Raw genomic sequence first — 23,876 nt, 5'->3', positions numbered from 1 at the left:
AATACAGCTAACCCAATGGAATGCCTGCTTGTATTTATGGGAGAAGGAAATTCTGAATCGTGGGCATTACAGTTGTCCCCCAATTACAGGTGGATTGTGCATAATGGTCTGATCGTACACTCTTGAAAATAAGTCATAATTTAACACTTGTTTAAAAAAGCGCAAGGGTGATCCGACATGTTATTAATTCATCTCCTAAATAGATGTGGCCAAGAAAACCTTTACTAAATTTGATTTGGGGAGATGAAGTGACCGTACATGGAAACAGGGCTGATCATTTTAGAACAGGCAGGTTTCCAAAAGAGGCAATCCATAAAGGATTATTGCTTTGACTTATAGGACTTAGCATAGAGATTCATTATGGTTAAAAGATCTTTATTATGCTTTTTTGTATATTTTAAGCCAGCACTCGGCTAGAGTGCTCACAACTATTGTCTAAACTTGAAATTTGTAATATTCACCTGTGGTTATTATCATTTATATGCCTCCATCATTCAGCCAATTGGCCTAGGGCTGAAATTTCACTAAAAAGGAAATAAATTAACTGATAGAATCTCACCTAAATATGGCCTAAATCATGGATGTTTTTGGCCCCTACATTACTTATGTACTTCCTTACCATCTGTTATGCTAACTGGTATTCAAGGCACCAACAAAGGACCTTCACTTCTGTCAGTCTTGGGCAAGTTTCTTTATGGTGCCCCAGCTGTAGTTCAGGGTCTTTATTTCTGTTCCGCTGTTCACCTCCAGGTATTCTTTTGCTTGTCTTTCATCTGTTTGCCTTCTGGGATCCTGTGTACAGCTGCTCTTATGACGTATTCTTGTTCTCTTATGATGGTGTGTCCTATCCATCTCTAACTTGGTCTCATATTGAAGCTGTCCATGCTCTCTTGCTTGCATCTGGTGAGCAGTCCCTGATTGGAGAAGGTTCACAGTCAGAAAATGCACAAGATTTTTCTTGGATTACGGTGTAGAAGGCTGACAGTTTATTGATGTCACGTTTCCTCATCCACAAGCATTCTGATCTACTGAAGAGTGTGGACTAAATGTGGTAAAGTCTCAGCTTGGGGTCAGTGTTGCTCTGCAACCTAGCCATTAAATGGGTGATGTGACGCACAAGAGAAGGCCAAGCCGGAGTCATTAGATGGACTTTATTCTCTAAGCTGGAGGACATTGACAATGCAGATGATTTAACCTTGCTCCCTCACAAACACCAGCAGTTACAGTTAAATATGTCTCTCCTCACATCTATGCGTAGCAAGTGGATATGAAGATCAACATAAGAAAACATAAGAAAATCAGAAGTAATCCCACTCAAAATCCCAAATCCATAACCAATCAAGGAGGATGGAGAGGCCCTAGACATGAATGAAAAGTTCACCTACCTAGGTACTGCTATCAGGCATGATGGAGAGGCAGACAGAGAAATCAAAAGTAGACTGAACAAGACAATAAATGACACCAGCATGCTAAACAATATGTGGAGGACATCTTTGTAGAGAACTAACACCAAGCTGACCCCTACATTACTTTTCTACTTTTAGCTGATTTATCGGCTGTGTTGATGACATGTAATTTTTTTCCCCTTAAGTTTTTGGGAATCTCTCTTAATTGCGGATGATCTAGCTTTCTTAAATCAACATCCTTTAAGACCACAGAGGTAAACTGTTCCTCTGAACAATTATTGTGACATTTTTTATCTTCAATCTTTCCTGAAAGTCTGTTTGGAGAAAAACAAAGGCTGTGATCTCCAGTACTTTGGCAGTGTTATTATGTTTTCATATAATGCATGAGAGTTTTCATCCAGTGCGCCTTTGAAAGCAATTGCAGGCCATACTGTGTCTATGACATTATATGGCTGTGAAACTTTAGGTCTAGCTGATTGGTCATGGGATAATGTAGTTAAAGAAATGGTAATAAAAAAGCCTTAGACCTTCTAGGCTTAATAATGTTACAAGATATTAGAAAGGAGTTGGAGCTGAGTTCATGATATTTAATCACTAAGAGCCTGATTTAGATCTCGGCTGATGAGTTACTCTCACAGCAGTGAAGAATATCCTGTCCTCTGAAATATAAAGCTCATAGGATATAATGGGATTTATATTTCAGTGGAGGGGCAATCTGTCACTGTGTGACGGAGTAACTCATTGCCCGATATCTAAACCAGGCCCTAAATGTATGGTCCTAAACTTGTTTTCGAAGTTTCCAAAATGTGTTCAGTCAATATCTTCAAAGGCACCAGTAGAGAAATATATTCAGCCTATAATTTGTTAGAAGGTTTTTTGACTGGTCACCTCTACCCTCATGGATCAGCATATCAGTGAAGACAAACTGATATAAAACAATGTGCGTGTTTGCAAAGCTTGAATCTGGATAGTGTTTGAAAGAGAAGTCATCAAATGATCTGAGTAGGGACTGTCTGTTAGTTCCTCTAGTACTGTAAAATACTGGAGGTTTTTTTCTGAGACCTCTTAAAGAAATACTCCTCTTAGATTAAGAGCAAAGGTATATTTAGGTTGGCAATTGGGATATACGATGCCAATTATTAAGGCCAACTGTAGCTTGTTATTTGAATAATACCTTTAGGTGGACTCATATTCTAATTGATTTGGGCTATTTTTTAAATGAATGTAGTATGTTTTATGTCCTTTGTTTTTTAACATACAATTGTTCAACCTAATTAGCCGATATCTATCTTGTGAGTTAAATGATATATTTGGATGTTGCCTGTGTGTTAGGAAATTTGATATTGTACAAAGAAAAGTTGTTTTAGTATGTTGTTTTGATTCAAATACATTTAAGAACTTGCTCATTGAAATAAAATATTTTGATTAATTCACTATTCGTTCAACTAACGGACCCCCTTCTTCTTGTGAGGTGTCTTGCACTCCATTACCAAAACACCTCATGACTTCCATACACTGTTAAACTGAGTCACCATGAACTGCCATTTAGAGGTGCACAGGGGTCGTGGCTCCTACCTTTGGCTTCCCCTTTGGACCCCTGGTACCATCCCTGCGACCCACAACTTGTGAAGCAGCAACTGAAACAAAATAAACATGACTTGCAAAGAGCCCTGTTTATTTTTCAATGGCTTTTTCCCTTTGTCACTCCCTTAGACTTTCAGCAGCTACTGCTCTGCAGTTAATACATAGGGGAAGTGGCAAAGAGCAGAGACCTCCCCACTGCTTCTCATATGGAAATATGTCAGCCCCAATCTCACCCTGAGCTGCAACACTGAAACAAACCGAGGATACCAAAACGTTGGTATGAAATGCAACCATCTGCAGAACAACAACAAAAACACAAACAAAAAACTGAAGGAGTCCCGTTAAGAATTATTGCAGGAGGGACACGTATTTTAGAAGTCAGCCCCTGTTGCTTTGTGAGCTAATGAGTGCAGCAGTGACCAGCGATTATCTCAGTGGCAAATTCCCAGTTCCCAAGGATGCCACAGCTTTAAAAATTGAGGCAGAGCTCTAAAGAGGCATTACGTTTGTTTCCACTTGTATTTTGTGGCAGCAAAACACACTCCAAAAACAATTAGGCCCTGAAAAGAGGTTGGCAGAATTTTCCGATACCTGCATAAATGCCTGTGTGCCCAAGGATTGAATTTACCACATCTGGCAATTGATGGGCTTGGTAAATATCTTACCCTTTGTTAAATACCTGCAAGTCAGATCTGCCAGAATTTAACATGAGGAAAGTGTATTGTATTTACACCAAAATCTGCCTATTATTCCTCAAAAAAACTTGTGATAGGTGTTATTTATGGCACTCAATACCAAACCCACTGTATCGTTAATTATCAGGTATAAGTAAGTTCATTTCTAAAACGCATGGCTATTCAAAACTGTTGCACTTATAATAAAAAAACAGTGTTAAAATGTAAAACTGGCAAAGCTAGTTTAATCTAGCACGTAGTTAAATATCAGAAAATGTGATTCAAAGTGCAGAAAGGAGACGAGTGAAAGTGTCACTTCTTAAAATTAAAATACACAGAACTGCTACGATGAAATGCATGACAAGAAGCACATCAAAAAGCAGCGCTGTTTTCAATCGCAGAGGCGTACTTGAGAGTTAGCTGTGCTATTAGAGATTTCAGAGTTTACTCTCGAGCATATCCAGGTATTTCAGCAGCCTGCTGCTGAGGTGTATGTCCTTCCCATTAAAACAGGATATATTAGCGGGGCTGCATCTGCGCAGTCCTTTCTGGAGCCAAATCAGCCAAAGGATTCCTTTTCGATCATCCATACTTTCTTTAGGAATGCACAGCAGGTGAACCAGTGTCTCTGGACCTAGTCCGCAAAGCCGGCATAGCCCTGTCATATCTCTACGAATCCATGCAGGGAGATGTTTGTATGTTTCCAAGCATCCCATTTGGAATTTCATAAAGGCTGCTTTGACTTGAGGTTTGGTAGTTGCTCCAGATATGGCTGGGGTGCTAGTTTGGTGTATGATGACACAGTAAACCAAGCGTGCCGTCTCTAAGCAAATGCCTCTTTATCTGCTGGTAGTGACGTTTTCATTGATTAGCAGTTTAGCTTGGTGATAAGAACTGAAGAGTTCCTCCTATTGGGCTGTTAGACCTAGTGATTCCAGGGAGGTGTCTAGGTAGAGCATGGCTGAAGAGTAGGACCACCTGTTTATTTCTGCCCAAAGAAGGAAACTGAGGCCCATATTTATACCTTTTTAGCGCCGAATTTACGTCATTTTTTGACGCAAAATCGGCGCAAACTTACAAAATACAATCGTATTTTGTAAGTTTCCACCTAATTTTGCGCTGATTTAACATCAAAAAACGATGCAAATGTGTCACTAAAAAAGTATAAATATGGGCCTGAGTGTGCCGGGGCTTGTTGCTTTAAGTTTGTACCACAACTTGACGTATGCACCATTCCTCGTTAATAACGGCCTCACCAGGCCAAACTTGAGATGCTGCTGAACAGGTGACGTACGACTTGGTAGGGAGAATATTGATTTAAAGAGCCTGGAGACTATGTTCTCCAGGAAGACCCCATCTCTTCCTCTTAAGGTTTCAATGTCGTATGTAGTATTGGGGACCTGTCTGGCCTGGATCCCTTTTAGCAGAAGTAGATAGGTTGAGCAGCCTGTAGCGGCATTAATGTGTTTGAATGCAAAAGTAAGGAAAGGGGATTTCTGCCTTAATAGTTTCAGGTGTGGCTTGAAAGACCCATTATTATTCAGGAGGATTCCCAAGTATTTATACTCCTGTTCCACTTCGATTTTGTTGTCCTCCAAGTACCACTGGTGTGAGCATCGCTGAAATGTTCTGAACACATTATTTTAGATGGTTTTCAAATTGATAGGGCATTCTTGATAGAGTACTCGGCTATGAAGTTCAAAAGCCTATGTACCTCAATTCTGGTACGGCTGAGAAGGATCAAGTCGTTGGCATACATCAGGCACGGCAGAGTGGTGTTCCCTAGTTTCGGGGCATGAGAGTTAACTTGTGCTAAGCTGGTTGATAAGTCAGCCAACAAAATATTGAAAAGAAGAGGTGCCAACATGCACCCATGTCATAGGCCCTGAGAAGTTGGTGTTACTCTTGAAAGGTAGGTGCTGTCCCCCAGCTTTATTGTCACCCAGGTATTTGTATGGAGAGGAATTATTATTCTCAACAGATGGTTAGAGATGTTCGAGTTCGTGAGTTTGGTCCAGAGATTGCCTCTGTCTACCCAATCAAAAGTGGTCTTCTAGTCTATAACGATAAGTAAAGAGGTATCTTGGCATGCCAGCTTTGATCAAACAATAAAGACACCGCCATGTGGTTGGCAAATGTGCCTGCTACTTTGAAAAAGCCTGTTTGGTTGAACCGAATTAGATCGTTATCCAATACCCAGGCTCCTAATTCTTCTAGGAGGCAGCCCGCAAAGAACTTGGATTCAGCATCCGGAAGGACTAGTAGTCGAAAGTTGACTGGAACATTCGCTGAGCCCTTTTAGAAATTGAGGAGATTATTGAGCCTCTCCATTAATGCAGGATGGAATTGGAGGATTTCATACTGTTGTAAAGTGTTAGCAGATGAGTTGCCCAAAAAGATTTGTCCTCTTTGAAAAGGGGGCAGAAATTCCATTGTGGCCTGGAGCCCCCGCTCTTCTGCTTTTGGTTATTTGCCGCTCAACTGCTTCTGACTGAATACGTAGACTCCTTAGGTTTCGTACCTCCTTTTGGGTGGCCATAGATGTCAGGCCAACTTACTGCTGCCAGGTGGTTTCAGAAATGTTTGTTATAGCTTTTGACTGTATTGAACTGTTCAGACTATTCACCTGCTTCCAGAATCTTGCATGCCTGTGCACCTTGAGGTCATGATGAAGCTTGTCCGCTAAATTAATCACTGCTTCCCTTTGACGTTACCACCAATGTTTACGGTAGGGTGTTCTAGATTTGGACACAAGCGCTTTTGAAGCCGTGTCTCTGAGGTTTCATTGACATAGTTGTAAGGCTCTATTTAGATTTAATTTTAGTACCTTAGTTTCATGTTGTAGGCATCACCATAGTTTCATTATTGTGCCTGGACAGTGCTGGTTTGTGCAGGCAGGAAACTATAAGTTCTTCAACAAACTATTCCCTGGCTCTTTGTACGGATGCAGTGCAGCCAGACATGTTGATCCACATATGTTTGACTTCCTCTGATAAAACGAAAATGGTTTCTGATAACCATTTAAACTTCTTGACGTTATTTGTGTACGTTATGCGCTGTAATGCGTTTGTTGGCTCATGGTTGTCTATGGTGGTGGTAAGGAATAGTTCTTGTTGAAAGTGATCACTGTCACTTCTCGCTGTGATCTGGAACCTGGAGACTAGATGAAACAAAGGGGATTAAAAAATCAGAAAATCAATTAGCGTGTGCTCCTTTTTATTATGAAAAGTGAAGGAAGGTGGCTAGTCTGTACTGAACCGACCATTTGGGACACATAGATTCATAAATTCCAGATCATTTATTAGTCATTTTCCCAGTTTGTCAGTCTTGAAAAGTCCACTTGAATGTTGGTCAGGAACTTGCCAAAAAACAGTCTGAGACACACTAGCTTCCTCAGAGCATTCAGTCCCCAACCGGTTCATGTTAAAGTCAACAGAGAGGATTAGTTCAAAATAAGAGGAGCTGTCCTGCAACTCTGCAATTTCCCTAACCAGAGGAACTTTAGCTGCCAGTTAGTAATCCTTTTTCGGAGGATGTATATATTCATAAGAGCCAGTTTGAGGTTTTGTAGGCTTTTACAGTTGGTTCAATGCATAAGGTGGTTCCATGGTATGACAGAGTAGATATAAATAGCTAAACCTTCACTTGGGTGACCTTAGTAGGTGCTTTTTGTTTCTAACACATAGTAATTGATGGACCCTGGAATTATCAGGGCTGTTTCGGCTCATATTCCTGCAGCATGATTATTTGAAAAGAGGATATTTAGTTTACCATCTCTTTGTCGCCTAGCTTATCAAGTAGACCATTGATATTCCAGATACATATATTGAGTTCTCCTTTTGGCCTGAGGCCCCTGGAGTTGATCCCCTTGTTCATGACTGCCTTGCTGTTGAATTCAGGATTCCTGGGAGCCAGTTCCAGTCATAAGATGTGCAGGGTCCCTGGAGAGTTGCTGCAATGGTGAGACACCTTGTGGGGTAGGGAGCCATGGCTATTTGCTCCCTGCGCTACTTAAATTTGCTACAGGGACATTGTTTGGAGATATAGGATCCAAGTTAATTATTCTCAAGAGTAAGAAATGTGGGTAAGCCGGTTTAATGGTAGGAGCAACATGAATGCCCCAGTTCCTAAAAACTCCTACTGCCTCCAAAACCTGATTGGCGCCTGTGCTGGAAGTCCAAATCACCTTGGTGGTTTCATTTCTTCGAGTTGAGCAGCATGGTAGAAATTTCACCAAAACAATATCAGTGGTGATTAGGTTTGCAGCGTCAGGTATATGGCATAGCAGACAAAGAATGTTGCCCTGATTGAGTAGATCAAAGGATCCCCTTGACTTATACTTGGGATACAGGAGAACTGCCCTGAAGCTGTTGCAACTGTAGGAGGATGCTGGTGGTAGTGATGAGATGGGTACATGGGCCTGGGACTTTGTGTTGTATGTAACAGGTTGAGGGCAGGTTGGTGCTTGGGTTACAGATGCTGGTCGTGAATAACTATTAGAATCCGGTGGCTCCAAGTTGACAGCTCCAGTGTCAGGCAAATCCTGTGCTGCCCTGACTGGGTGAGTTTTGTTTGTGTGGTCAGTGTTAATGATAAATTACATAAGCCCACCTGCAAAGGAAAAACTAACAAGGGGTGCTCCATGTTGTTGATGGACCGTGTTTGTCGGAAGGTCTGTGTTTACCTAGATGATAGGCCTGGTAAAATCTGGTGATTCCCTCGGGGGAACACTGCTTGCTTGTTTTTGAGGGCCCACGGAAGCAGCCTCCTGAGGTTGTGTAATGCTGTTACTCGAGTGGACCTGACAAGGGGTAAGGAGGGAGTTATTCGATCCCTCTGAATGCTCCACTGCGTTGAGCCTGGATAGTGATTTGGGGCAGTTAATTTCACTGCTGAAAAAGGAGTGGATGGTTTTCCACCCCGTGGCTTTATCCCTATGTTTTTGCCATTTTCTCCGTTTTTTCTTGGGTGGCCCTTCGGGCTAATATACCTGGGCTATTGATGGAACACTGTTTGGACCCAGAGAGCTGCCATTGGAGTCAATGTCCAGGTGTAAAGGCAGACTGGTCTGAGTGCAATGAAGCTTTGGCACTGCATCAACAGATTCTGCCGATTGCAAAGTGACCACAAACTGCTGCATAGCTTGCGTGGGAGGTTATTGGCTGACTCCTTGAGGACTCGTGGGAGGAGAGGGCTCCGGTCAAAATGCTGATTGGCACGTGCTGCTGGCAGCCTCAGTAAGGATGTTGTTTGCTGAAGCTTGCTGCATCAAGGAGCTTTTTAAATCCTTAAGGATTTTGTTTAATATGTATGGAAGAGTCCCTAGCTGGTTGAGAATGGGAGATAAGGCACAGACGCCTGTTGGCGTCTAGACTTCTGCCGTCTTTTGGGCTTCACTTATTAAGTTGTTGAGGTTATCTATTTTGTGTCAGTCCCAGATTTGAAGACAGCCAGCATGTTTAATAGCTTAATCTGAGTGTCCATTTTCATGGACTGATAACTAAGGAATTCAACTGTCAACTGGAATGTGTATAATAAAACTCTCCAAACCTCCACTGAAATTGGCTCTGTAGGAGCGTTGGAAGGTCTATTGGCCCCCTCTATGAAATTTGTGAAGATTACCTCGGGCTACGCGGGGGAGAATGTTTGTGATTCTGCCCACCATCACTGTACATAGCTATCATGGCTTCCCACTCCATGGAGGTACGCGAGGAAGGATTCTGTAGGGCTCTGTCCCCTAAGGGTTCTTGGATTACTGCACTGCCAGGGTGAGTTCTGTCTGGAAATGACTTATGAGGCCTTGTGAAGGTGTATCTCTGACTAGAGCAATTGTTATTTGTGCAGGCCCTTGAAAGATGGCAAAAGGCAGCTGCTTCCTCTCAAAGGATGGACATGGTTGGGATTTTATAGCTGTTGAAAGGAAAGGAGATGTGACTGGGGATCATTGGTTTCTATTAATAAACCAGAGTTGTCCATTGAGTCTCCAGCTCCACTCTCAGAGATAAATGAAAGGGTCTTTGCCGCATGAACAGTTGAGTGATTTTGTGCAAATGGTAAAAGGGCATTGTTTCCATATTGATTGCCTGGTCGCACAAGAGGGTAACTACAAGCATCCATAGGCTTCCAATTTTGTGGTGCACGTTGAATGTGCATGTTCTCCCTGGCACAGATGGTGGATCTGTCAAGCTGAGTTCCATAAGTTGTTGGGGCAAAGGATTCCTCTGGGCCAGTGGCTACTTGGGTGCTCAACGGAGAACCGCTAGTTGTGGGGTGTAGTGACGCACCTTGGGCCAGTCCGTAAGCAGCTCTTTGGTTGATGATTGTTGGTTCCATTGCAGAAGGTATACCTGTAATGTTTGAGTTGGTTGCATAAGTTGCAGCCACCGGGTCTTTGAGGAAAAATAACTTGGAATTGATTTTAGATTGACGCGTGATTACTGAATCAGATTCGGACAAAATTGCTGGGACTGCCATACTGTTCATTCTTGTTGTGGACATCGGGGACAATGGTGGAACAATGATTTCGGTAGGTTCTTCTGTGACCTCAGCCCCTCTAACCAGGGCTGTTTTCCAATGAGGCCGTGTTGCTGGGGGTACCCCTGGTTTTGCCAGTTCCCATGTTAAGAATTGAGTCAGGTTGGGTCAAAGTTAATTTAGCACTCTGTGAGTTTGTGTGGGATGGACAGGGTTGAGGCACTGATGAGATTGAAGTTGCCAGGTGAGCGAGTTATGGCCTTGGCTTTCGGAGGCTGTAGATGATGCTGGTTCGATTGATCTTGGGACTATCTTGGTGGCGCTGAACAGCTGAGGGGGGCAGGAATGCCCTCATGGAGGGGCAGGAGCACACCCCTGCTCGCAAGTCAGACCCAACCTGGGTGGGCTGCTTTCAGGGTCAAGAGGCTCAACCAGGTGAGATGGAACTAACCACCTCTCTTCCATCCGTACTGTGTATCTTGACAGTCCCCCAATTTGCCCTCTTATCTTCACTGGCCCTCAAATTCACTTCATTGCTTGTGCTGCATTCACTGTGTATGCCCTCAGCAAGCTAACTGACTCAGAGCCATCTGGGCCTCAGCTCTGGGGGTGGTGGGGAGGGATAGACTTGGTTGGATGTGGCCTGGGCCCAGGGTGAGCTCTGAATGTAATCTTAAATGCAATCCTGGTGTTCTGACAACTTTTGTCTTGATTTGGCTTTGTTAGTGGTCTTTAGTTAAGCTGCTTGCTGCTAATGCTGCTGATGGCAGGCTTTGACTGCTCTTGAACTTGCTCCTCCCACTTCTTGCGCTATTGACACTGCATTGCAGACAGACCGCCGGTTGCTTGGCTGCGGTCCTCACGGCCCCACCTGGCCCGAGCTGGCCTTGCCGGGTCTACTCACTGCTCCGTGCTGCTCCGTTCTGCTGTGTTTTGCTCCACAGGTCCAAACAGTGGGGGGCACGGGAGCAGGCAAGAGCAGGTGAGAGGAGCAGTTGCTGTAGCGAAAAGCAGTCTTATCAGGCGACAGACGGTGTAGGGAAGCAACTGCAGCCAATGGCGAATGAGTAGTGAGAGTGGTGTGAGTGGTGTATGGTCTGGGGTGGAGCGGCGTCCTGCAGCCCTGCTGCCTCAGAGTAGCATCAGAGCCTGGGCTGCCCAAGGTGATTGTGTGGGACCCGGCCTGCTGTTGCACTCAATCAGTTGCTGAGTGCCGGGTTTCTGGGTTTCCAGGTTTCGGGTGTGGGTGCCGGGTGCCTAATCCCTTGGGTCACCTCCCACTCTGCTCACTTCTCACCATATGCCGTTCGCTGCCCACCTCTGGCTCTGTGCTCTCTCTGCTCACTCGTTTTGGGAATAAAACAAGTCTTTTTTGTTGCCAAAAAGAGGTGGTCTCTTGAGAACTCTTGAGGCTGGGGTTCATACACATCTGTCTTACTGAAGACCATGTGGAGTTTGTAAGGAGCAGTGAGGACGTGTCAATCGTCCTCCGTCGTCATGGTATCCAATAGTGCTCCAGTCAAGCAGAGTCCCCCATCAAGTATGATAAATAGCACCTTCATTTCAACAAACCCAAATCATAGCCTAAATATACAGCACTGCAAAATTTGCAAGGCCCGTGCATGGCGTACCGTCCTGGTTTTTAATCTGTATTTTAAGACTTGCAGTCTTGCTGATACCACCTTAAAACCGGTAGTACAGGTCCCAAAGCAAGAGACACAACCTTCACTGGGAAACTTGGCAGCTATAACTGTAGAGCAAATGATACCTGCTCGGTTTTGAGAGTGCAGATCGAAACCAGGGCCTTGTATGTGAAAGGTTTTATCATGGGAAACAAAGTAGTTGTGATTCAAATGTGAGAGCTATCCAAAGGGAACAGCCTCATTTGGCTATTAGGACAAATGGCAAGTGGTACAGATCTCTGCAGTCACCCGGCGACAAAATAAACCATACAAAATGATATATAATGAAGAAGCACCCTGCTAGCGGCCTGGCTACTGAGCTAGCACATGTATTTGAATCTTTAGTAGAATTTGCTTATGAGAATCTGGGCACAATTTTTTTGAAGGTGGCACAGCTGTGAGGTGTAAACAAACAGTTATTATATTTTATATACTGTGGCTTCTTCAAGGTTCAATAGTGAGACTCAAAGTTCAGATGAAGGCCTGGCGGATGGCATGAGGGCTCACAAGATGATTTTTTCTCTGTATTCCAAGCTGTGACATTTGGGCCCGTATTTATACTCCGTTTGCGCCGAATTAGCGTCGTTTTTTTCGACGCAAATTCGGCGCAAAACTAACGCCATATTTATACTTTGGCGTTAGACGCGTCTAGCGCCAAAGTATGGGCAAATAGCGTAATTTTTTTGCGTGAACGCCTTCCTTGCGTTAATGAGATGCAAGGAAGGCGTTCCCGTCTAAAAAAATGACGGCGACACAAATGCGTCGTATTTATACTCCCGGGCAAAAATCACGCCCGGGAGTGGGCGGGTCAAAAAACCCCGCATTTGCGCCACTTTTTAACGCCTGGGTCAGGGTAGGCGTTAAGGGGCCTGTGGGCTCAAAATGAGCCCACAGGTGCCCTCCCATGCCCCCAGGGACCCCCCCTGCCACCCTTGCCCACCCCAGGAGGACACCCAAGGATGGAGGGACCCATCCCAGGGACATTCAGGTAAGTTCAGGTAAGTATAATTTTTTATTTTTTTTTATTTTTTTTGGTGGCATAGGGGGGCCTGATTTGTGCCCCCCTACATGCCACTATGCCCAATGGCCATGCCCAGGGGACATAAGTCCCCTGGGCATGGCCATTGGGCAAGGGAGCATGACTCCTGTCTTTACTAAGACAGGAGTCTTGAAATGGCGTCTGGGCGTCGTGAAAAAATGGCGCAAATCGGGTTGAGGCGATTTTTTTGCCTCAACCTGACTTGCCCCATTTTAAGACGCCCTAACGTCATTTTTTCCCAACGCCGGCGCTGCCTGGTCTACGTGGTTTTTTTCCACGCACACCAGGCAGCGCCGGTCTGCTTGCGCCGGCTAACGCCATTCCATAAATACGGCGCCCGCATGGCGCTTCAGAATGGCGTTAGACGGCGCTAAATTTTTTGACGCTAAACTGCGTTAGCGCAGTTTAGCGTCAAAAAGTATAAATATGGGCCTTGATTTTGGTGTGCTAGGACAGAATCGTGTTATTGTTTGCATAGTCAGTGGCTATCAGGAACCTCTGCCTGATTGTGGTCACTACAGGTCAATAATTGCTATCGCTGTTTCAATGGATTTGGTGAGTTCATGAAACAAAAAAATTATATATGTTGGAAGCATGGGCGAGGTGTCAGTATTTAGAGGAATCCTTGGGAAACAAGCAAACTCAGCAATTAGCCAGTAAAGAATATTTTACATCCATTTCAGGCTTTACCTGAAGTGATGGATTCCCCCTGCAAGTGTGATTATACCTGCCTTTTCTTAACATAATTTGGTAAATTGATGGCCATTTGGATGACATCAGAAATGCAACACAGAAAACTATATATTATCTTCTGCAACTTCCTTAGCTGTTTTTTACAACATCAGATGCATGTTGACAGAGCAGGATAAATGGACATTGCAAGATCCACAATTAGAGAGAGGCCAGGCACTTTTCAGCTTTAAGTAGGGTTGCTGTCTGTCCATGTACCAGGGAAAATGTTGATGCCTCTCTGAGGTATAGATGCAACAAATCAAAATGTAATGGTGTAGGAGGCTGTCCTGGCTTATAGTGGGTACCTGATGGTACTTACACCTTGTGCCAGGTCCAGTTATCCCTTATTAGTAGATTAGTAGTGTTCTAGCAGCTTAGGGTGATAGAGATAGCTATAGTGGAGCAGCTTAGGCTGAACTAGGAGGCATGCAAAGCTCCTGCTATACCACTTATATCATATAGGCCTAGGGGCAACCCAAACCATATACTAAGAAAGTGGAATGCGAACCTCTCAGGGACCCCAGGCCTAGTGTAGTGTGTAGAGGTTCATTGGGGGTGTAAGAAAACACTAACGGTGTCCAAGATACCCCACCCCAAGACCCTGAAAAGTAGGAGTAAAGTTACCCTACTTCCCCAGAAACACACTAAAGTCGTGATAGGAGATTCTGCAAAGACAACAACTGACTGTAAAGCACTGAAGACGGTGTAACAGATTGGCTGAACGAATATACCAGACTGCCCAATTTGAGTGATATATAAAGTGATTTTTATTGCTCGTTATATAGTGTTACCTGGTTGTGGGTAGTTGGTTTGTAGGTAGGTTTTAGTGTCTCTCTGTGTTCCTCTGTCCAGGGTTCTCATCTGCTTCTTTCTTCTTCTCCAAGGGCCTCGCGGGAAGCGTGTGGGGATAGAAGGAAAATAGGAGTGGTAAGTGTTTGTTTACTCTTCTTTACTTACTTCCTTTCTATTACTCCCTTCCTCTCTTCTGTCTTTTAATCACGTGGATTTCTCTACAGGTGTACTTCTTCCGCTTTCTCTCCCTTCCGCCTTTCGGTTATGCCTGTAGTCCCTTAAGTTTTTCCTTTTCTTCTCTATCTCTCTGTCTCACGCGCGTGGGCTTCTTTGCTCTTCTTTCCTGTCTTTCTCCCTTGGTTATTTCTTATCACCTTTCTTTTCTGGATATGCCATACACGTCTCTTTACTGTTCTTACTCTCTTTCGTTTCTCATCGGGTAGTTCCTTTTCTTTTCCTGTTTCCTCGTCTTTACTATGCTCCGTTTCTTGGCTCTCTATATACCTTATTCTTATGTTACTGTTTCTTGTGTTTTCTCTCCTCTTTTCTCCCGTTTCCCCCCCCCCCCTTTTGTGCACTCCGTGTTTCCCTTCCACCACCTCCCTCCCCTTAGGGGCAGTGCCCGTGTCTCCTTTCCCCACCCGCTCCTTCCTCCCCGTCCTGAATTCTCGTACCTGGGTCGGCCACGCTTCTCCAGAAGCGTGGCAGGCTCGTTCGTATGCTCCCCGGGGCCAGATCTCTTCTCCACGCTGTGGCATCCACTCAACTCCGGTCTCCGGCAGTTCACCAGGTAGTCGGCGACAGGTCCTGGCGTCTTTCGGATTGCCCTCTTCGCTCGTCTTCCGCTGTTCCGTTTCCTGTTCTGGTCTCCTCGGTGTCCACCACGGAATCCTTTTACACTCCTTCTGAGTGGGCGGCCCCACCCCTTTAACTGTCTCTGAGCCGCGCAAATGTGGCAGGGAGCCAATTGAGAGCGCAGCCACCGGAGTTGATCACGTGCTATTCAGGGCAGCGTCAGCACAAGTCCTCTTGATGTGCGGGTCGGCTCGGTCCGACCCGTCACAGATGGATTCCTGGACCTTAGGACCTGTAAAGGAAGGGGACCAAGTCCAAGAGTCGCAAAAGTGTCCGGGGGAGCAGGAACCCAATAAATCCCGGATGAAGGTGCAAAATGGCTGCCTCCGGGTGGAAGAAGCTGAAGATTCTGCAACAACGGAAGATGCCAGGAACTTCTCCTTTGCACAGAAGATGTCCCACTGCATGCTGGAGGATGCAGCATTGTTTTCACGCAGAAAGACAAGCCTTGCTAACTGCAAAGGTCACGGTTGAAGAAAATGGGTGCTGCCCGGGCCCAGGAAGGACCAGGAGGTCGCCCCTTGGAGAAGGAGACAGAGGGGGCGCTCAGCAGCACAGAGAGCCCATGCAGAAGCAGGCAGCACCAGTAAAAGCACTTGAACAGGCATTCTGCCAATACCCTGCAGCTAAATCAAAAGTGCTTAGATACTTGGCAGAAGCCAGTTTATCTATTAGCTCACCTGCCCTGGGTATAGGGTGAGCATCAGTTTTGGTAACTTGATTGAGACCTCTGTAGTCAACACAAAACCTCATTTCTCTTTTACCATCTTTACTGTGAGGTTTTGGGCCAAGCACCACTGGGCTAGCCAATGGGCTTTCTGAAGGCTCAATCACTTCTAAGACCAGCATTTTCTGTAACTCTTGTTTAATGCATGGTCAGGCTGCCTATAAATCTTACTTTGACAGGTAAACTGTCTCCAGTGCTGATTGTGTTGATTGAGTGCTCACACCAGGTAGTGGTACCTGGTATCAGTGAGAAGAGGTCAGAAAATTGGCCTAGGAGATTTACACAGTTGTCCTTCTGCTCAGCAGTAAGGCAATCTGCAAGCACCACTCCCTCCACTAAGCCATCTGCTTCAGTGGTGGAGAAGAGATCAGGGAGAGGGTCACTCTCTTCTTCCTGTCCCTCATCAGTTGCCATGAGCAGGGTTAAGTCAGCCATGTCATAGTAGGGTTTTAGGCGATTGACATGGAGCACCCTAAGGGGACTCCTGGCAGTGCCCAGGTCTACCAAGTAGGTAACCTCACCCTTTTTCTCAACAATCAGATGGGGTCCACTCCATTTGTCCTGGAGTTCTCTTGGGGCCACAGGCTCCAATACCCACACCTTCTGTCCTGGGTGGTACTGGGTCAGGACAGCCTTCTGGTCATGCCATTGCTTTTGGAGCTTTTGGCTGGCCTGAAGGTTTTTACTGGTCTTTTTCATGTACTCAGCCATTCTGGATCTTAGGCCAAGTACACAGTTCACAGTTTCTTGCTTTGGAGCTTTTAAAGGTTGTTCCCAACCCTCATTCACAAGTGCAAGGGGACCTCTCACAGGGTGCCCAAAGAGGAGTTCAAAGGGGCTAAAGCCCACTCCTTTTTGGTGTGCCTCCCTGTAAGCAAAAAGGAGGCATGGCACCAGGACATCTCATCTCCTTCTGAGTTTTTCAGGGAGTCCCATAATCATACCTTTGAGAGTTTTATTAAACCTCTCAAGCAGACCATTTGTCTGTGGATGATAAGGAGTAGTGAACTTATAAGTTACACCACACTCCCTTCCACATAGCTTTGAGGTATGCAGACATGAAGTTACTACCTCTGTCTGACACCACTTCCTTAGGGAAGCCCACTCTGGAAACGATTCCCAGGAGGGCCTTTGCCACTGCAGGGGCTGTAGTGGTCCTTAAGGGAATTGCTTCAGGATACCTAGTGGCATGGTCCACTACCACCAGGATAAACCTATAGCCTGAAGCTGTTGGAGGGTCAAGGGGGCCAACTATGTCAACCCCTACCCTTTCAAAGGGCACCCCAACCACAGGAAGTGGAATTAAGGGGGCCTTAGATGTGCCACCATTCTTGCCACTGGCTTGGCAGGTCACACAAGAGCGACAAAACTCTTTAGTGTCCTCTGACATATGAGGCCAGTGAAACAATGGAACAAGCCTGTCCCAAGTTTTACTCTAGCCCACATGCCCAGCCAAAGGAATGTCATGTGCCAAGGTTAGAAGAAACTCCCTATACTGCAATCTCCTGGCAGCTCCAGGTTTAGGGTCCCTTGACTCAGTATACAGGGGGTAGTCTTTCCAATACACCTTATGGCTATCAGTGACATCCACATTCTGCTGTTTGACAGCTTGTTGTCTCAAACCCTCTAGTGTGGGACAGGTCTGCTGTGCCACACTCAGCTCTTCCCTAGCAGGCCCCCATGCACTCAAAAGCTCAGCAGTGTCTGCTGCCAGCTCCTCTGGTGTAGGTTCTTCACAGGGAGAGGATTCATCTTCCTCAAAAGGGGAATCTTCTGGAGAGGGAGGGATAGTGGGCAAGGATTTACCCTTACTACCCCTAGCTTTTGGGAGCACTTGCTCAATTGTTCCAGGATCCACGTTTCCCTGTCCTCTTTGCTTCTTGGCCTGAGCCCTTGTCAAAGCAAAGATATGCCCAGGAATGCTCAGCATTGCTGCATGAGCCTCCAACTCCACTTCAGCCCAAGCAGATGTCTCCAAATCATTGCCCAGTAAGCAATCTACAGGTAAATCAGTGGCTACCACAACTTTCTTTGGACTAGTAACCCCCACCCCCCCAGTTGAGATTCACAACAGCCATGGGGTGGCTAAGAGTGTTCTTATGAGTATCAGTCACTTGGTACTGCTGACCAAGTAGGTATTGATCAGGGTGGACCAGTTTCTCAATCATCATAGTGACACTGAAACCTGTATCCCTGTAGGCCTCAACCTCAACACCATTTATTAGGGGAAGTTGCTTGTACTTACCCATATTAAGGGGACAAGCAACCAATGTGTCAAAGTCAATACCACCATCAGAGAAACAGCCTCTGTGGTCTCCCTAACAAGACCAACCCCAACTACACTACCAATGGTGTGCCCAGCTACACCTTTAGATTGGCTATTTGTAGTAGACTTCCCACCACCACTGCTATTACTAGGGGCACTAGAGGTTGCAGTTAGGGGTTGTGGTAGTGGGAGCCTTGGTGTTTTTCTTTGGACAAGTGGAATCACTTGCCCAATGGCCTTTACTCTTACATAAATAACACCATGTCTTCTTTTGATAGTGGGAAGAGGATTTGGACCCACCACCCCCAGAGGATTTTTGTGGGCCTGATGAAGACTCAGAATGTTTTTTTATCTTTGTCCCCACCCTTGTCAGAAGGCTTACCATCCTTCTTCTTGCCATCCTTGTCACCCCCTGTATAAACTTTTCTGTTCACTCTTGTTCTGACCCATTTGTCTGCCTTCTTTCCCAATTCTTGGGGAGAGGTCAGATCTGAGTCTACCAAGTACTGGTGCAACAAATTGGACACACAATTGTTCAAAATATGCTCTCTCAAGATTAGATTATGCAGGCTTTCATAGTCAGTCACCTTACTGCCATGTAACCAACCCTCCAAGGCCTTCACTGAACAGTCTACAAAGTCTGTCCAGTCTTGAGAGGACTCTTTTCTGGTATCTCAGAACTTTATCCTGTATTGTTCAGTGGTTAAGCCAAATCCATCCAAGAGTGCATCCTTCAAAACTTTGTAATTATTAGCCTCACTTTCTCTGACAGTAAGGAGCATATCCCTACCCTTACCAGTGAAAGATAGCTACAAGATAGCAGCCCACTGCCTTTGAGGGACCAACTGTACCATAGAAGCCCTCTCAATGGCAGTAAACCACTTGTAAATGTCATCCCCCTCCTTGTAAGGGGGGACTATCTTATGCAGGTTTCTGGAATCTTGTTCTCTTACAGGATTGCTATCAAAAACACTGCTGCTGCCACCATGGGGAACTAACCCCAACATCTGCCTTTCCCTCTCTACATCTAGAGATTCCCTGTCTAAGGCCAGATGATGCAGCCTGGCCTCTTCCAACCTCAGGTTTCTGAGTTCCCTTTCCATAGTGTTATCCTCAGGGTGGGAGGCTTTGGAATTCTGAGACAAAGAAGAAATGTGGGAATTGGCAGAGTGTGACCTGTCTCTAACTGGCTGGACCCTAGTAACCTGGCCTTTTGGAGTGAAAGGTGCCCTACTAGTGTGAGACACCCTCCCACTACCAGTGTCACTAGATGGCCTGTTAGCTGGCAGGCATTTGGATGAACCCTCCCCAGCATCCTCAAGGGACTCCTCTGAATCCTGCTGGGTACCTTCTCCTCTTCCTCCTGATCCTGGGATGGGCCAGACTGGTTCTGGTCACCTTCTAGGAGAAGGCTAAGGAGAAGATCTTTTGTAGGGTTCTTACCAATGCTTAAACCTCTTTCTATGCAGAGACCCCTCAAACATTTAAAGTTTAAACTACCATATTTTGCCTGGACAACTGTGGGAGTAGGTTCTACTGCAGACATGGCTGTTAGAAAGGGTTTAGGACAGAGATAAAAAAGTTTAGAAACTTTTAAAGGAAAGAGAAAAACTTTTTAAAAATTCAAAACTCTTGAAAACGTTTCAGAAACTTTCTAGAAAGTTTGTAGATAGAAAGTTAAACTGTTTAGGTTAACTGTGTATATTTTTAAGTGTTTGGTATATGTTTTTCTTATGAAAAGCACCAATGACAAAGTGGTAAAGCAGTTGCTAGTACTTATCCCACCGCTGCACCACCAATGTAGGAGGATGGCCTGGCTTGTAGTGGGTACCTGATGGTACTTACACCTTGTGTCAGGTCCAGTTATCCCTTATTAGTAGATTAGTAGTGTTCTAGCAGCTTAGGCTGATACAGGTAGCTATAGCAGAGCAGCTTAGGCTGAATACTTCCCCAGAAACACACTAAAGTCGTGATAGGAGACTCTGCAAAGACAACAACTGACTGCAAAGCACTGAAGACGGATTCCTGGACCTGAGGACCTGTAAAGGAAGGGGACCAAGTCCAAGAGTCGCAAAAGTGTCCGGGGGGCAGGAGCCCACTAAACCCCGGATGAAGGTGCAAAAATGGCTGCCTCCGGGTGGAATAAGCTGAAGACTCTGCAACAACGGAAGATGCCAGGAACTTCTCCTTTGCACAGAAAATGTCCCATGGTGTGCTGGAGAATGCAGCATTGTTTACCCGCAGAAAGACCGCAAACAAGCCTTGCTAGCTGCAAAGGTCACAGTTGAAGAAAATGGGTACTGCCCGGGCCCAAGAAGGACCAGGAGGTTGCCCCTTGGAGGAGGAGAAGACAGAGGGGGCACTCAGCAGCACGGAGAGCCCATGCAGAAGCAGGCAGCACCCACAGAAGCACTTGAACAGATGTTCAGGAAATCTGAGCATGGTGGTTGTCTCAACACTATTGAGGGTCCCACGAAGCCAGTGGTGAACTCAGCGAGTTGAGCAATGCAGGACGGAGTGCTGGGAACCTGGGTTATGCTGTGCACAAAGGATTCCTTGCAAACATGCACAGAAGCCCTAGCAGCTGCAGTTCATGCAGTACACAGGATTACTGTCTGGCGTGGGGAGGCAAGGACTTACATCCACCAAATTTGGACAGAAGGACCACTGGACTGTCGGGTCACTTGGATCCAGCTCCTGTGTTCCAGGGACCACGCTCGTAGAGATGAGAGGGGACCCAGAGGACCGATGAAGCAGAAGTTTGATGCCTGCGTTAGCAGGGGGAAGATTCCATCGACCCACTGGAGATTTCTTCTTGGCTTCCAGTGCAGGGTGAAGGCAGACAGCCCTCAGAGCATGCACCACCAGGAAACAGTCAAGAAAGCCGGCAGGATTAGGCGCTACAATGTTGCTGGTAGTCGTCTTGCTACTTTGTTGTGGTTTTGCAGGCGTCCTGGAGCAGTCAGCGGTCGATCCTTGGCAGAAGTCGAAGAGGGAGATGCAGAGGAACTCTGGTGAGCTCTTGTATTTGTTATCTGATGAGAAACCCACAGAAGAGACCCTAAATAGCCCACAGAGGAGGATTGGCCACCTAACCAGGTAAGCACCTATCAAGAGGGGTCTCTGACTTCACCTGCTGGCACTGGCCACTCATAAGCCTCCATTGCGCCCTCACACCTCTGCATTCAAGAAGGCAGAGGTCTGGGATACACTGGAGGAGCTCTGGGCACCACCCCTGGGGTGGTGATGGACAGGGGAATTGTCACTCCCCTTTCCTTTGTCCAGTTTTGCACCAGAGCAGGGGCAGGGGGATCCCTGAACCGGTGTATACTGGCTTATGCAAGGAGGGCACCATCTGTGCCCTTCAAAGCATTTCCAGAGGCTGGGGGAGTCTACTCCTCCCCATCCCTTAACATCTACTTCCAATGGGAGAGGGTGTAACACCCTCTCTCAGAGAAAATTCTTTGTTCTGCCTTCCTGGGACTGGGCTGCCCAGACCCCAGGAGGGCAGAAACCTGTCTGAGGGTTGGCAGCAGCGGTAGCTGCAGTGAAAACTCCAGAGAGCTAGTTTGGCAGTACCTGGGGTCCATACTAGAGCCCCAGGGATGCATGAGATTGGCACCCCAATGCCAGATTTGGCACGGTGGGACAATTCCATGATCTTAGACATGTTACATGGCCATATTCGGAGTTACCATTGTGATGCTACATATAGGTGCACGCGTGTAATGGTGTCCCCGCACTCACAAAGTTCGGGGAAATTGCCCTGAACAATGTGGGGGCACCTTGGCTAGTGTCAGGGTGCCCTCACACTTAGTAACTTTGCACCTAACCTTCACTAGGTGAGGATTAGACATATAGGTGACTTATAAATTACTTAAGTGCAGTGTAAAATGGCTGTGAAATAACGTGGAGGTTATTTCACTCAGACTGCAGTGGCAGTCCTGTGTAAGAATTGTCTGAGCTCCCTATGGGTGGCAAAAGAAATGCTGCAGCCCATAGGGATCTCCTGGAACTCCAATACCCTGGGTACCTAGGTACCATATACTAGGGAATTATAAGGGTGTTCCAGTGTGCCAATCATAATTGGTGAAAATGGTCACTAGCCTGCAGTGACAATTTTAAAAGCAGAGAGAGCATAGACACTGAGATTCTGGTTAGCAGAGCCTCAGTGACACAGTTAGGCACCACACAGGGAACACATTTAGGCCACAAACTATGAGCACTGGGGTCCTGGCTAGCAGGATCCCAGTGAGACAGGCAAAAACAATCTGGCACACAAGTAAAAATGGGGGTAACATGCCAGGCAAAATGGTATATTCCTACAAATGGTGACCAGGAAAATGGCAATGAGAAATAGACAATGCTGTTTTGTGTGATGGGGTTAGGGGCAAGATGCCTGACTGGGATAAAAAAGTGATTAAGCGCATGATTATGAGTGAGTCAGTTAATTCCAACCTATGCTCAAACCCCTGTTTATGCACGGGTACAACATGAGTATGGCTGCATTTAATGCATCCGCTAATCATCGGGGGTGCTAAAAACATGGGAAAGTCATACAGTATTTGCCAAACTATGCAGATTTCTGTGCGTTGAGCACCAGATTTCACATGCTATTCACCACAAACTCATAATAGGTGTTACTTACCGCACCCAATAAATGAAGTGCCCCATTGTATTGTTATATACCAAGTGCAATAAATACACCTAACCTTGTGTATAAAGCCCCTAGTGTAACTGCATTCACTTACGCCATCTTGAATTTAATGTAATAATCTCACTGAGAGTTCAGCTCTGATGGGAATTGCTGAACCTTTTTGTCCTTTCAGAAATTCTAATTCAACCAACCAGAGTAAGTCCCTGTTTAAGCCCGTTCTGATTGATGGCTGGTTTGTCTATGAGAATAGTTGTGGGAAGCCTACAGGAGGGCAGAAACCTGTCTGAGGGTTGGCAGCCCACAAAGCACAGATATGACAGTTTTTTCTTAATCCACCTATCCATTCTAGTCTTACAGCAAAATTTGGTAGGATTATCAAGCAAAATCTGCTCACAGGTGGACTAAATGATGGAACGCTATAACTCTATTCACTGTTCGATGGAGCCACCTGTAATATGAGTTACTCTTGGAGAGGGTGTACATACATCCACTCCATCCAAACGCCACAGTAATGCAAAAGAAGTACTCTACCAGGAGACACGCTGTTGCTTAGCTCGCCCTTTGGTCTAACTAGTGCAGTAATTACCAGCCACTGAACAGTTTTATTGAACATTGACTACATCAACAACGACGACCGAGATATGTTGTAGACAGACACGTATATGAAGAAAACACCTTGAAGCACACAGGACATAACAAATATCAGAATGATTAAAGGTGTTGGATATAGAGGCGAGCAAAGGCTTTTATTAGGCCTCAAAACGTTTGTGAAGTTCCCAATTATCACACTTCCGGACGTATTGAAGTTTTATGAAATTTTCAGTTTTAAGTATACGTTCTCTCATGCAAAATTTTCTGAGACTTGCGAGATGATTTTCAGCACATTGAAAGATAGTTTATACTCCGAAAAAAACACAAGGAAGATGGCAAATGTATACAGCCTTTTCTCTTCATTTTTATTACCTGCAACATAAAATGTCAGTGATGT

The sequence above is a fragment of the Pleurodeles waltl genome, chromosome 1_2, assembly GCF_031143425.1.
Source record: "Pleurodeles waltl isolate 20211129_DDA chromosome 1_2, aPleWal1.hap1.20221129, whole genome shotgun sequence".
NCBI classification, from domain to species: Eukaryota; Metazoa; Chordata; class Amphibia; order Caudata; family Salamandridae; genus Pleurodeles; species Pleurodeles waltl.
Note: the sequence above shows the minus strand (reverse complement) of the source record.